This window comes from Myotis brandtii, unplaced genomic scaffold, assembly GCF_000412655.1.
Source record: "Myotis brandtii unplaced genomic scaffold, ASM41265v1 scaffold802, whole genome shotgun sequence".
Classification (NCBI taxonomy): Eukaryota; Metazoa; Chordata; class Mammalia; order Chiroptera; family Vespertilionidae; genus Myotis; species Myotis brandtii.
Window position 1 is genome coordinate 3,381,401 of NW_005371230.1, and position 12,273 is coordinate 3,393,673.

At 46.5% G+C, this 12,273-nt stretch overlaps 1 long non-coding RNA gene across 1 annotated transcript in view; it reads left to right on the top strand.

Annotated features, from left to right (window-relative positions):
• The first annotated feature begins 559 nt into the window (after positions 1 to 559).
• The window catches only part of LOC106724355, a 19,086-nt gene continuing 7,372 nt past the window's right edge, over positions 560 to 12,273 (top strand). Inside the window, exons 1-2 of the long non-coding RNA XR_001360120.1 lie at positions 560 to 569; positions 7,254 to 7,256. This is a non-coding gene — a long non-coding RNA (uncharacterized LOC106724355). The remainder of the gene's footprint in view (positions 570 to 7,253; positions 7,257 to 12,273) is intronic.

Genomic DNA, 12,273 nt, shown 5'->3' on the forward strand with positions numbered 1-12,273 from the left:
TTACTGGTGGGGTCCCTCAGCCTGGCCTGTGCCCTCTTGCACATTGGGACCCCTTGGGGGATGTGGAGAGCTGATTTTGGCCAGATGGTGGAACAACCAGTTGCTATGACATGCACTGTCCACCAGGGGTCAGACACTCAATGCAGGAGCTCTCCCCTGGTTATCAGTGTGCTCCCACAGGGGGAGCTCTGCTTTGACAGAAACTGGGCTCACGGCTGGCGAGTGCATCGGTAGTGGCGGGAGCCTCTCCCACCTCCACAGTAGCACTAAAGATGTCCGACTGATGGCTTAGGCCCACTCCTGTTAGTTGGACATCCCCCAAAGGCTCCTGGACTGTGAGAGGGTGCAGGCCACGCTGTGGGATCCCCCTGAGCACACGAGTTTCGTGCACCAGGCCTCTAGTATTACTATATAAGGATTGGCAAAAATAAGTTCACTGTTGTGAGTATATGAAACACGAAGTTAGTTGATTCTTGTATTATATATTTATTAATTATTGTGTTATCTGTATTATTTGTCTTATTATTATTGCTATGATTATTTCATACCCTTGCTTCTGATTTATAGCAGTATTTTATGGAGTGATAGCTGATAATTTAACCTATTTTTGCCCACCCCATTGTCTAAGCCAGGTTCTCTTCAAGTTTTCCTCCATTTGTGGTTGTGTAACATGGGCTGTAGTGCTAACAAAGAATTATATAGAATTACCTATGCACTCACAAAAATGCCCCTAAACCTTGGCAGTTATAAAATACATAATTTTAACCCATCTTCAAAAAATTCATGTTAAACATGATAGTTCTCAAAGGCCTGTGCTAAACTTGGATGAATTTGACATCATATAAGAAATAGAGAAATGTGACAAACTGTTCCTACCTCACTGTTTATATTTTTAACAATATTTGAGAGGTGTATTTTCTTGGCAAATGCTTGGCATCTGCTACTTGAACTAGACCAGCATTCTCTGCCATTTTCTATCTGAGCCCTATTACTTGAAACATTCAAGCTCAATTATGGTGACTAAAGAATGAACAATTTTCCCCTATTTTCCCGAGAAAAGTTTATTTTCCAGTCTGAAGTAGTAGAATAAAAGCAAATGTGGTACAGGAACAACATTTCAATGATGATAGACCTATTTCCTACTTGCCCCACTAAACGCAGCTATTTTGCAAAAAAGGATCTCTCCCTTTTTTCAGCTTATTCACCATAATTTACTTTCACCTTAGTTTCTTTCCTTAATTACTTGCTTATTTTCATGGCCTTTCTGCCTATGAAACACACACAGTTCCCACTGTGGGGATTTTATCAGGAATACCCTTTTGTTGCACCCACAACATGACACAGACAGGAAAGTGAGTCTTGCATTTCTATTCCTGGTCCTCACCCGGGTTCTATGCTGACTGAAGCCCCCTGTGGGAATAACGAGCAAGGCAAGCAGCACACATTGCCCATGTGTAAGAAGTTCCGGAGCCTGGCAACATGGGCTCTAAACTAAAAGTCCAATTTCCACGGCAGCATCTTTCTCAATTGACCCTGTTATTTGAGACAACTGTAATGGGGATGCTATTCTCAGAACACCATTCCGGCCCCACCCCCTGGTCCAACTCCGGTCGAACTCCCAGTTGAGGGGACAATTTGCATATTACCCTTTTATTATATAGGATGAAAGGTTTGATACTTTCCTCTGATTCTCTTTATAACAGATTTCCCAGATACATCAGGTTCTATAATAAGTTTTCATTTTTTTAACATTCTCAGGTCAAGTCATATTAGAGTTAGTAGTCATCCCATATTAATGGGTGATGGCCACAAATATTGTCAAATTTAATGCTGGTCATTGACAATTGAACAAAAATACGTAATAAAAATATTCTGCAACCCAGAGTAGATCTAGTTTTATTGAAAAACATGTGTACTCTGCTCTACACCATGTCATTCCTGGTCAGAATTATAAGACACCTATCTACTATGTCAAAGAAACAGTGGTACTTTACTCCTGAAGCTGGTTCCTGCACTCCTCATTTCAAAAAATCTTCTCTCCCTTGATGTTTCTCTTGACACAGTACATTTAAAAAATATATTTGTATTGATTTCATAGAGGAAGGCAGAGAGAGAGACAGAAACATCAATGATGAGGGAGAATCATTGATCAGCTATTTCCTGCATGCCCCACACTGGGGATGGAGCCCACAATCTGGGCATGTGCCCTGGCCGAGAATCAAACTGTGACCTCCTGGTTCATAGGTCAACACTCAACCACTGATGTACGCCAGCTGGGCACACAGTATATTTTTAAAGACACTTGTTGAAAGACATAATTCGCCTATGTCATTTTCCAGCTCTTAAAATCAATACCACAATGTAAAAGGTAACGTCACTTTCTACCCCTTTCTCACAACATATTTCTAAATATAACAAGAAAATGGAAAATTTGAAATTTGCTCTGTTCTCCTTATGCCTCATTTTGAAAAGCCCAGGGGATCCTTGGAATAAGATTTTTGTCTTATTTAAGCACTTCGGCTGATCAAATCTATTTCCTGAAACTGGAGAAGCAAAACAAATTACTTCAGTTCTCAACTGTGTGGTTTAAGGTCTAACTCCCAGTTAGCCCTTCTCTGATGGGTTCAAATTGCCTGTGTGTTTCCAGTTGTCTACCTCGGCATTTGGTAGAGAAGCTATATCCCCAACTGAAGCCTTCAAAGCACAGAAATAATGCAAAGCAAACTGTTCACACACAGAGAAAGGAAAGGTCTGTTTGTGGAGTATTCACTTTTCTGGTTTGGGCCCAAAGGATAATGATTTGAAATATTCTTTTCTTTAAAAAAAAACAACACACACATGTTTTAATTGATTTCAGATAGAGGAAATGAGAGGGAGAGAGAGAAATATCAATGATGAGAAAGAATCATTGATTGGCTGCCTCCTGCATGCCCCACACTGGGGACGAAGCCCACAACTAGGGCATGTGCCCTGACTGAGAATCGAACCAGTGACTTCCTGGTTCATGGTTCGACTTTCAAACACTGAACCACACCAGCCAGGCAGAAATATTCTTATAGTGAAAAGTAACATGATTCATAATAAGGGCATGTTACTATGGCAAAACCATACTGTGAGACATACGGTCATCTGCTGCTGGAATTTCGCCATCTCCACAGTGGCTGTGGGCTCCTATCTTTTGGCCTCGCAGTTTACACACCCAGTCCATGGCACATTCCCAATGCAACACACACCCTGTTGTGTCTTCCTGCTTAATTATGCTCCTATTCTCAGCATATGCTTCATACTGTCAACAAAAGAAAAAAGCCTACTTCGATTTGGACCAAATGGAGTGTCTTTAAATATTCAAATCTGCTGTATTACAATAACATATGGCCATGAACAATGTTTTTCATATTTTTCTAACAGTATCTCTCCTTAAGGATAAATCATATATTCTGAGATTAAATTAAATGGGGATGAGCCCTGCTGTTAGAGAAACATGGATTTGCTTTCTATATTAGTGTTTATTAAATCTTTAAGAACTTAAATACCCTATGATAAAACTTAGAGAGATGAAAAATTGCATGTGTTTCTATTATACTGGATTTTAGTACATTAAGAAGTAACATTACACCCCATTATTTTATGAACTAGAATAACAGAGCCAGGCTTTAGGTGGTATCACATAGTGCAGTGATGGCGAACCTATGACACGCGTGTCAGAGGTGACACGCGAACTCATTTTTTTTGGTTGATTTTTCTTTGTTAAATGGCATTTAAATATATAAAATAAATATCAAAAATATAAGTCTTTGTTTTACTATGGTTGCAAATATCAAAAAATTTCTATATGTGACACGGCACCAGAGTTAAGTTAGGGTTTTTCAAAATGCTGACACGCCGAGCTCAAAAGGTTCGCCACCACTGACCTAGTGCCTAATTGCATCACCAACAAAGGTTTTGGGTGTGTAGTCACTTCCCGAATCCCGACCCTTCTCCTTTCCTACCCGAGTTGTGAATGAAGGTCGGTCCCTCATATGCACACAGTCCTCTGAGTAATAGGGAAGGAACATTATTTTTCTACTTCCTCTTAAGTATTCCTAACACTGTGCACTGAAACTTCATTTTCTAAAGTTTAATGCCTTCCACAATTGTGACCTCAGACCCTACAACAAGCTGGCTGGGGGCATTGATCAGACATCATGACATGCCAGGGTTTGGGATCTCTCTGGCTGTTCCCTGAACTTACTTGCTTCCAATTGCCACCTTCTGGAAACACGGGGGCTGGAAGAGATTCACCCTTTTTATTCTCCCTCAGAGCAGCGAGTCTGCATCCTCCGGGCACCTGTGGCAGCTTGTAATGATCTTATTTAAATATTCATAGACTCATTTATTTTCCATTCCTCTCACCAGAACGAGGCCACTGTGTCCTCAGAACTTCCCTGGCTACAATCAATGGAAGGGTATCACTAAGGAATGTTTGTCTAAGGGCAGACCACGGACTCGTCTCATAATAACCGGAAGAAACAACTGCGGGGACTCCCATCTGGTACAGTCTTCCACCCTGACTTTTATGCGAATGAGCTTGAGGCCAACAAAGGATTCCCAGCAGCCCCTGGTAGCCTGTTATCGTCCTAAAGACCCCAGGAGAAAAAAAACAGCTGGAGTGTAATCATGACTTGCCACACGACAGAATAGGTTATGTAAAAATATCAATTTCAAATATATGGACATTTGGAATAGACACGTTCTTTTTGTTTTGCAATTATTCCTCTGTGTTTTCCTTGGCCTGCCACCTCATATTATAGTGAGGAGCAAATAAGAGCTGGAAGCTACCTTGAGAAGTCACTGTGACCTTTCCCTGCCCTATTATTAGTGCCTTGCTGTGCTGGGAAGGAGCACATTGGGAACAGATATTACACACTACTCTATCTCACTGCATATTTAAACATGAATTCTATCGCTATGCTATAGGACACACCATATACTATTTATGGCAAATTACTCATTGGAGCAATTATGTCCTAAAGAATATCCTAGGGACCGGAGGATCAAAGACAACATTCCGAGCAAGCATCTTTCTTTTGTAGGTCATCTTCCTTAGACAGTAGAGGAGCACTCCTTGGAAGGCTTAATACAATTTGCTTCACAAAAGCTAAATCATAGCTTGGCCAGGCACGGAGCATTCTTTACTTGTTCCTTGTTAAGGCTCTATTTTATTTTAAATAGAATGGTTTGAGGTATGATTTGGATAGGTAGTAATGATTATTCTGCAGGGATATTTACAGATTATATCCATTGGTGTTTCAATAAGATTACTTTGTAAATAAATGAAATCTTATCAAATTGCTCATTTTGACATATACTGCCTTTTACAATTATTTAAAAAGCAATAGTTACATGATTAGTCTACCTTCATCAAGAAAACAAGTATCTACATATATAAAAGCCTAAACGACCAAACAACCGAATGACCGGAACAACTGGAACAACCGGGTGCTATGACACACACTGACCCCCAGGGGGTGGACGCTCAACACAGGAGCTGCCCCCTGGTGGTCAGTGTGCTCCCACAGCGGGAGCGCTGCTCAACTGAGACCCGACCAGGCGGCCCACCAGCCCAGCGGCAGCCACTTACTCCCTCCAGAGTCCTTCAGGTACAATCTCCGGAGAATGGGCAGGCACCCATGGACCAGCACAGCTGCAACAAGGATCCTGACAGCTCCGCCGGCCTCCTGGAAGTCAGCCTAGGCACAGGACTGCTTCCCCTCCCTCAATGCTCAGCAACGAAGAAACAATATAAAAGAGGCCACCAGGTGGCTCCCAACAACCAGCACAAATGTCAGTGAGATGGATCTGGATCTTGGCTGGCAAGGGTGTCCCACTCCTCCCTTGGAGGGCTGATCTGATCGTGTCCCGGCCCCCCATCCACCCCACTCGGGACCCCACCTGTGCATGAATTTGTGCACCGGGCCTCTAGTTATAAATAAATGTGCAGTAAAAGTTTTCTTTGATCATAAGCATAAAATGAATCACCTCTTTAAATGACATGTCATGAATTTTAGGGCCTCTGATTAGAGGATACATAATACATCTCATCTCTAAAAACAATATTTCTGCCACGGAATCCAAATGTCTTCATCCTGGGCCATGCCCCCACACACAGCCTGACCCCCACAGAGATCATTCCGCTTCATGTGGGTGAACCCTTGGAGGGGCAAGGAGGGCACGGAGCTCAGTATAAGAGGAGCATTATGGAATGCATTAAAGGCCTCACGTCCATTTGTCACACAAAATGAAATGTGAATCCTGGAGCGAAGTGCTGGCGACCTCGAGGTACTGAGCACGTCAGGATATGGGCGCTAATGCCGGGAAATTATAGCCCCTGAGCATCTAGAGCCCCGGGACCCTGCCGGTTTGGCTAATAATTGCCATATTTCTCAACTACTGATGCCCGGGAGGAGCAATGGGCAGCATCATAAAGATGTTTTAAAAAGCCCATTACAAGAGGGCATTTGCTGACCCTGCTACTGGAACTCGCAGGGATATTTTTCTACTGCACTCCTCCTTCCTACTGAGAAGGGGGGAGAAAGATTAATGAAAACATTCCTAAAACAGTTTAAGAAGTGGCGCAGATAATAATTGATTTATGGAAAGCCATTGCTGTCACTTAGGCACATGTTTGTGGTGAGATCAACACACCTCAAAATCACAGATGCCACTCCTGAGAAGGAATTCAGGGCGTGTGTCTGGCTTGTAGCTAGGAAAAGTAGAGGACTTTGGCAATCTGTCCTTACAAACAGAAATCCCTATTTTACTACATATTCATGTAAAACGGAACCTCTCCACTCTCCAGATGGAATGTGTGCTGCTCTGTCTCACAGATGCACCTGCTTCTGCATCGTGGATAAGTTGCCATGGTATCTGAACTGCTTTGCTAGGTCTGCAATGACCAAGTGCCATGTGCCTACAGTTCCACGTGACCTATGACCCGAGGAGAACAGAAGAAAAAGCTTCAGCCCTGGCCGGTGTGGCTCAGTTGGTTGGGCACTGTCCCCTGCACCAAAAGGTTGTCAGTTCCATGCCCAGTCAGTGCACATGCCCAGTCAGTGGGCTCAATTCCCAGTAGGAGGTGTGCAGAAGGCAGCTGATGGATGGCTCTCTCTCATCAATGCTTCTCTCTCCCTTCCTCTCTCTAAAAAGAAAATCAATAAACTATAAAAAAGTTTTTGAAAAATGTATTCATAATGTATTTTCTACCCATGAATTAGAGGGTTAAAAGCCTGAGATACTGCTAAACTCTTCATTTAATCACACTGGGTCTGGTGACCCATATATACAGGGTATCCCCCCGAAATGTATACACATTTTAATAGCTAATGGCTCAATTTTGAAAAGGAAGTGTGTTTTAATAAACACAGCCTTTATCATTATAAAAATGTGTATACATTTTCGGGACACCCTGTATTGGTGGAAAGGCAGCTCCTATTCCCAGAAGTGCTTTGTTTGTGATGTTTAAAGCACAGATAACATAACCTGAATATTTGTTGCCAACAATATAAGTCTTTAGTTTCTCTCTTCATATATCTACACTAATAAAAGAGAAACATGGTAATTGGCGTACGAGCTACCCTTCCCATTGGCTAATCAGCATATCCTTATGCAAATTAACTGTCAGCCAAGATGGCGGCCGGCAGACAGGCAGCTGGAAGCGAACATGAGGTTTGCTTGCTGCAGTGACTGCGGACTCCAACCCCCGCCTGACTTGACGGCCTCTGAGCTACAACTCTAAGAAACTATGTACGATGTTGCAAATGTAGTAGCTAAACATAACCCCAGAAATCAGCTTTCAGCCAGCCGGGATCTCAGAGCTAGAGTTATACATTGTTTCGATTATAGCAGCGGAAGCCTCAGAGCTAGAGCCAGAGCTAAAGCTGGCCCAGAATAAAAAAAAGAAAACAAGGAGCGGTTGGGAGCTTCAGTCAATTGCCAGCCTGAAAGCAGCCCTCAGCCCCTCACCCAGACTGGCCAGGCACCCCAGTGGGGACCCCCACCCTGATCCAGGACACCCTTCAGGGCAAACCAGCCGGCCCCCAGGCCTCTAACCTATATAGTAAAAGGGTAATATGCCTCCCAGCACTGGGATCAGCGGAGCTGCGAGGCCTCCTGGCACTGGATCAGCGTGACAGGGGGCAGCGCCCAAACCCCCTGATCGCCCTGCGGCTCTGTGTGTGACAGGGTGCGGCGCCCCAACCCCCCCCCCCCCACAGGCCCTGCTCTGTGTGTGACAGAGTAGAGCCATAACCTCCCCATCGGCCCTGCCGTGAGTGTAACAGTGGTGGTGCCCCAACCCCCTGATCTGCCCTGCTGTCTGTGTGACAGGGGGCGGTGCCCTAACTCCCCTATCGGCCCTACTCTGTGAGTGACAGGGGGGAGCTCCCCAACCCCCTAATCGGCCCTGCTCTGTGCATGACAGGGGGGAGCTCCCCAACCCCCTAATCGGCCCTGCTCTGTGCATGACAGGGGGGAGCTCCCCAACCCCCTAATCGGCCCTGCTCTGTGCATGACAGGGGGGAGCTCCCCAACCCCCTAATCGGCCCTGCTCTGTGCATGACAGGGGGGAGCTCCCCAACCCCCTAATCGGCCCTGCTCTGTGCATGACAGGGGGGAGCTTCCCAACCCCCTGATGGGCCCTGCTCTGTGCATGAGCTCACTGTTCCTCCGCTTCTCGCCTTTGCAGGCCACGCTTCCCGTAGCACCACTATAGTCTGCTGGACCCACTTGGAAAACAACCAACTCATGGACTTAAATACAGATCCTTTTTGTGGGTGCTGATACTGATCAGAATTTCATACTAAGGAATGTTTCTTTTTTATTATTATTACTAGAGGCCCGGTGCATGAAATGTGTGCACTGGGGGGGGGGGCTGTCAAGGGCACATACCTTGGTTACAGGCTCAATCCCTGGCCCCAGGGGGCAACCAATCCATATGTGTCTCTTCCATCGATGTTTCTCTCTCTCTGTCTCTTTCCCACCCACTTTCTCTAAAAAAAAAAAAATCAATGGAAAAAGTCTGCCCAGCTAAATATTAGCAGCAACAAAAAGGTGTGGATGTGTACACTCCTACCATATACCATCATGATTTTATAAAAGTAGACAGGGGATCAATTATAAAGAACTTTATGTTGGGCCCAAAAGGGTCGTCATTCCAGTAAATCGCCAACCCTAAATTCCTCTTAGTGGCCACCTTGTCCCTTGTCTCCTCTGACAACGGTCACACTATAAGCAAAATGAACAAATGCGTCACAGAGTCATTGGGTCAAGCCCGGCGTCACCTGGTTCCCACGCATTCCTCCCGCGCTCTGCACTCCCGTGGGCCCTGAGCTGGTCCAGCCGTGACTACAGCAGGCACTCGTGTGCTACCCACTGGACTTCCTCCCCAACAGCCAGTGCTCTCCATGAGCAGCAGTGACGCAGGTGAGGCCGGGGCGAGGAGGATGCTGGAGATGACTGATGTGGACAAATGAACAGCAACAGCCACATGATTTATCTGAAATCAATGTGTATTTACTGAAGAATCAACATGCGCCCTGCATTCCATTGATTGCTGTTTTACTGAAACTCGAGGACACCAGATTTATGAACACACGCCGTGTTCAATGTTAATTGATAGATAATTACAAAGCACCTCATTCACTGCTCACCACAACCTCGTGAGTTGGAATTATGGCCCCTATTTTCCCGGAGAGGTTAGGTAACTTTCCCAAGATGTTCTAGCTAGTGGTTGACTTTCCACACTACAAAGGCATTTCATTTAAGTCATCACAGTTAACGCCTATATTCATTGAAAGAGTATCAGATAAGTAAAAAAAAAAATGTGCAGTCTCAATATTGCAAAAAACCTGCGCTAAGAAAAAGTGGCTATTTTTAAAGTTATCAAGTGTAAACTACATTAGTCAAACGTATTCCTGGCCCTCACTGGTTTGGCTCAGTGGATAGAGTGTCTGCCTGTGGACCAAAGGGTCCCAGGTTGGATTCAGGTCAAGGGCATGGACCTTGGTTGCAGGCTCCTCCCCGGCCCGGGCCCTGGTTGGCATGCGTACAGGAGACAATGCATAGATGTGTTTCTCTCACATTGATATTTCTCTCTGTCTTTTCCTCTCTCTTCTACTCTCTCTAAAAATCAATGGAAAAATATCCTCGAGTGAGGATTAAAAAAAAATGCATTCCTGGAGGGCCGCATAATCAGTGCAGCCCCTTTAGGGCTTCTAAGGTGTTTTCACCACCCATAGCATGACCTTGACATTCATGGGATTACAAACCCTTCCTGGTCTGGCCTCATAAAGACTGCCTCCGGGAATAACGAGGAGCGTGGGGAGCCCAGCAGACCTGCCAGGAGACCTGGAGACCCCAGATGCTTACTGTGCACAAACCACAAGCATGCCGGCGGCGGTTCAGATTGTAGGAGAGATGGACCCAGCATGCAGACCGGGAGAGGATCCCCAGGGCAGCCACTGAACAAGGATCTGAATACTGTCTTTCTCGGCCCCCACCAGCAGGCGCTACTCCTTAACAGAGCAAGTGCTGCCCTAGTCCGTTTGGTTGGTTGGTTTGGTTCGGTGGATAGAGCGTCGGCCTGTGGACTGAAGGGTCCTGGGTTCGATTCCTGGTCAGGGCACATGCCCGGGTTGTGGGCTCAGATCCCCCAGTGTGGGGTGTGCAGGAGGCAGCTGATCCATGATTCTCTCTCCTCAGTGATGTTTTTCTCCCTCTACCTTCCTCTCTGAAATCAATAAAAACATATTTTTAAAAAAGAGCAAGTGCTATGGGGACAGCAAAGGGTCTGACAGATACCTGGGGTGGCGGGGGGGGGGGGGTGGGCAGAACATACCCCTGCCAGTAGGGCACGCCTCTCAGAGAAAGGCAGCTACAGGACGCCAACCTGCTGACACCCTTCCCCGTGGGCCTCTGGACACTTTCCGGGAAGGGCTGCGGCTCCGTTTGGAAAAAGTGGGGAGTGAGGCAGACCCTGCTCCGATTTAGTTCCTAAAGGTTGGCACGTGCCTGTAGGCTTGGCCCGTGGGAGCAGCCTGGGTGGATGGCGCTGATTGCTGATCAGGGACCTCCCTCCGGGAGGAGGTACTGACACCTCGCTGAGCTAGGCTGGCACTGGGTGGGCAACGCCTGGCAGCGCTCTTCATGAGGCACCGCTGTCCGCAGAAAACGCTGGCCTTATAATGGTGATGTCACATTGACTGCGAGGAGAGTGCAAACATAAACGCATAGAATTGGAACTGGGAAGGTCACTGCGCTGCCTCCTTTCCTGCTCAGCGCTGGGCAGTGTCTGCGGGGCCACGGGGAGGGCCAGGAAGCCTGTGTACAGACCTGCCCAGGCACCTGCCCGGCTGCACACAGGCTCCTGCACCTGCCTGATGACTCTGTCCTCGACGCTGCTGGGGGCGTTTTCAGAAACGACACCCGAGTTTCTGTCACATGCAGTCCAGTTTGTCACTAAATTCTGCCCATGGGTTTCTTCCTATATCTGCAGTCAGTCCCTTAGTTTCCATGTTCATGGTCGGCAGGAGTCCCGGCCGGAATTAATTACTGCAACAGCATCCAATAAGGACAAGTCAAGGCACGACTGACTGTCTCCTCATGACAGTGTGACTAATGGTGAAATGCACAAATGACTGCTGAGTGGCTGTTGGGTCCCCAGCCCAGGGCTCGGCGGCTGGGGAGCAGGAGAAGAATAGCAAACAGCGTCTACTCCCCAAAAGTGTGTAATTTAGCCCGGTTAGTGGTTGAGCCTCGACCTGTAAACCAGGTGGTCACGGTTATGGGTTCCATCCCCAGTGTTGGGTGAGCTGGAGGCAGCCGATCAATGATTCTCTCATCATTAATGTGCCTCTCTCTCTTTCCCTCTCCCTTCCTCTCTGAAATCAATGAAACATATATTTTTAAAAAGTGTATAATTTAAATAAGGAGACACTAAAGGTCGGATATCATCATTGAGAAAGGCAGTTCTGGCAGGGATGGGGTAAGCTGCCTGGATAGGACCGGGCAGGTGACCTCGGAGCACAGTGAGGTCGCCGCGGAGTCTGCAGCTGAACCGCTGACTTCTCACATGTGTTCCTCGTTCATCTCAGTATTTGCTCCAATACAGCAAGACCCACTTTCCATCTCCACGTCCGAGGCACCCTCTCCTTCCTGCGCACACGCTCTGCACACGGTGCGCCCCCTCCGTGAGCGCTGACTCTTCTCCTTCTCCTTCTCCTGGCCCATGGAGGTGCT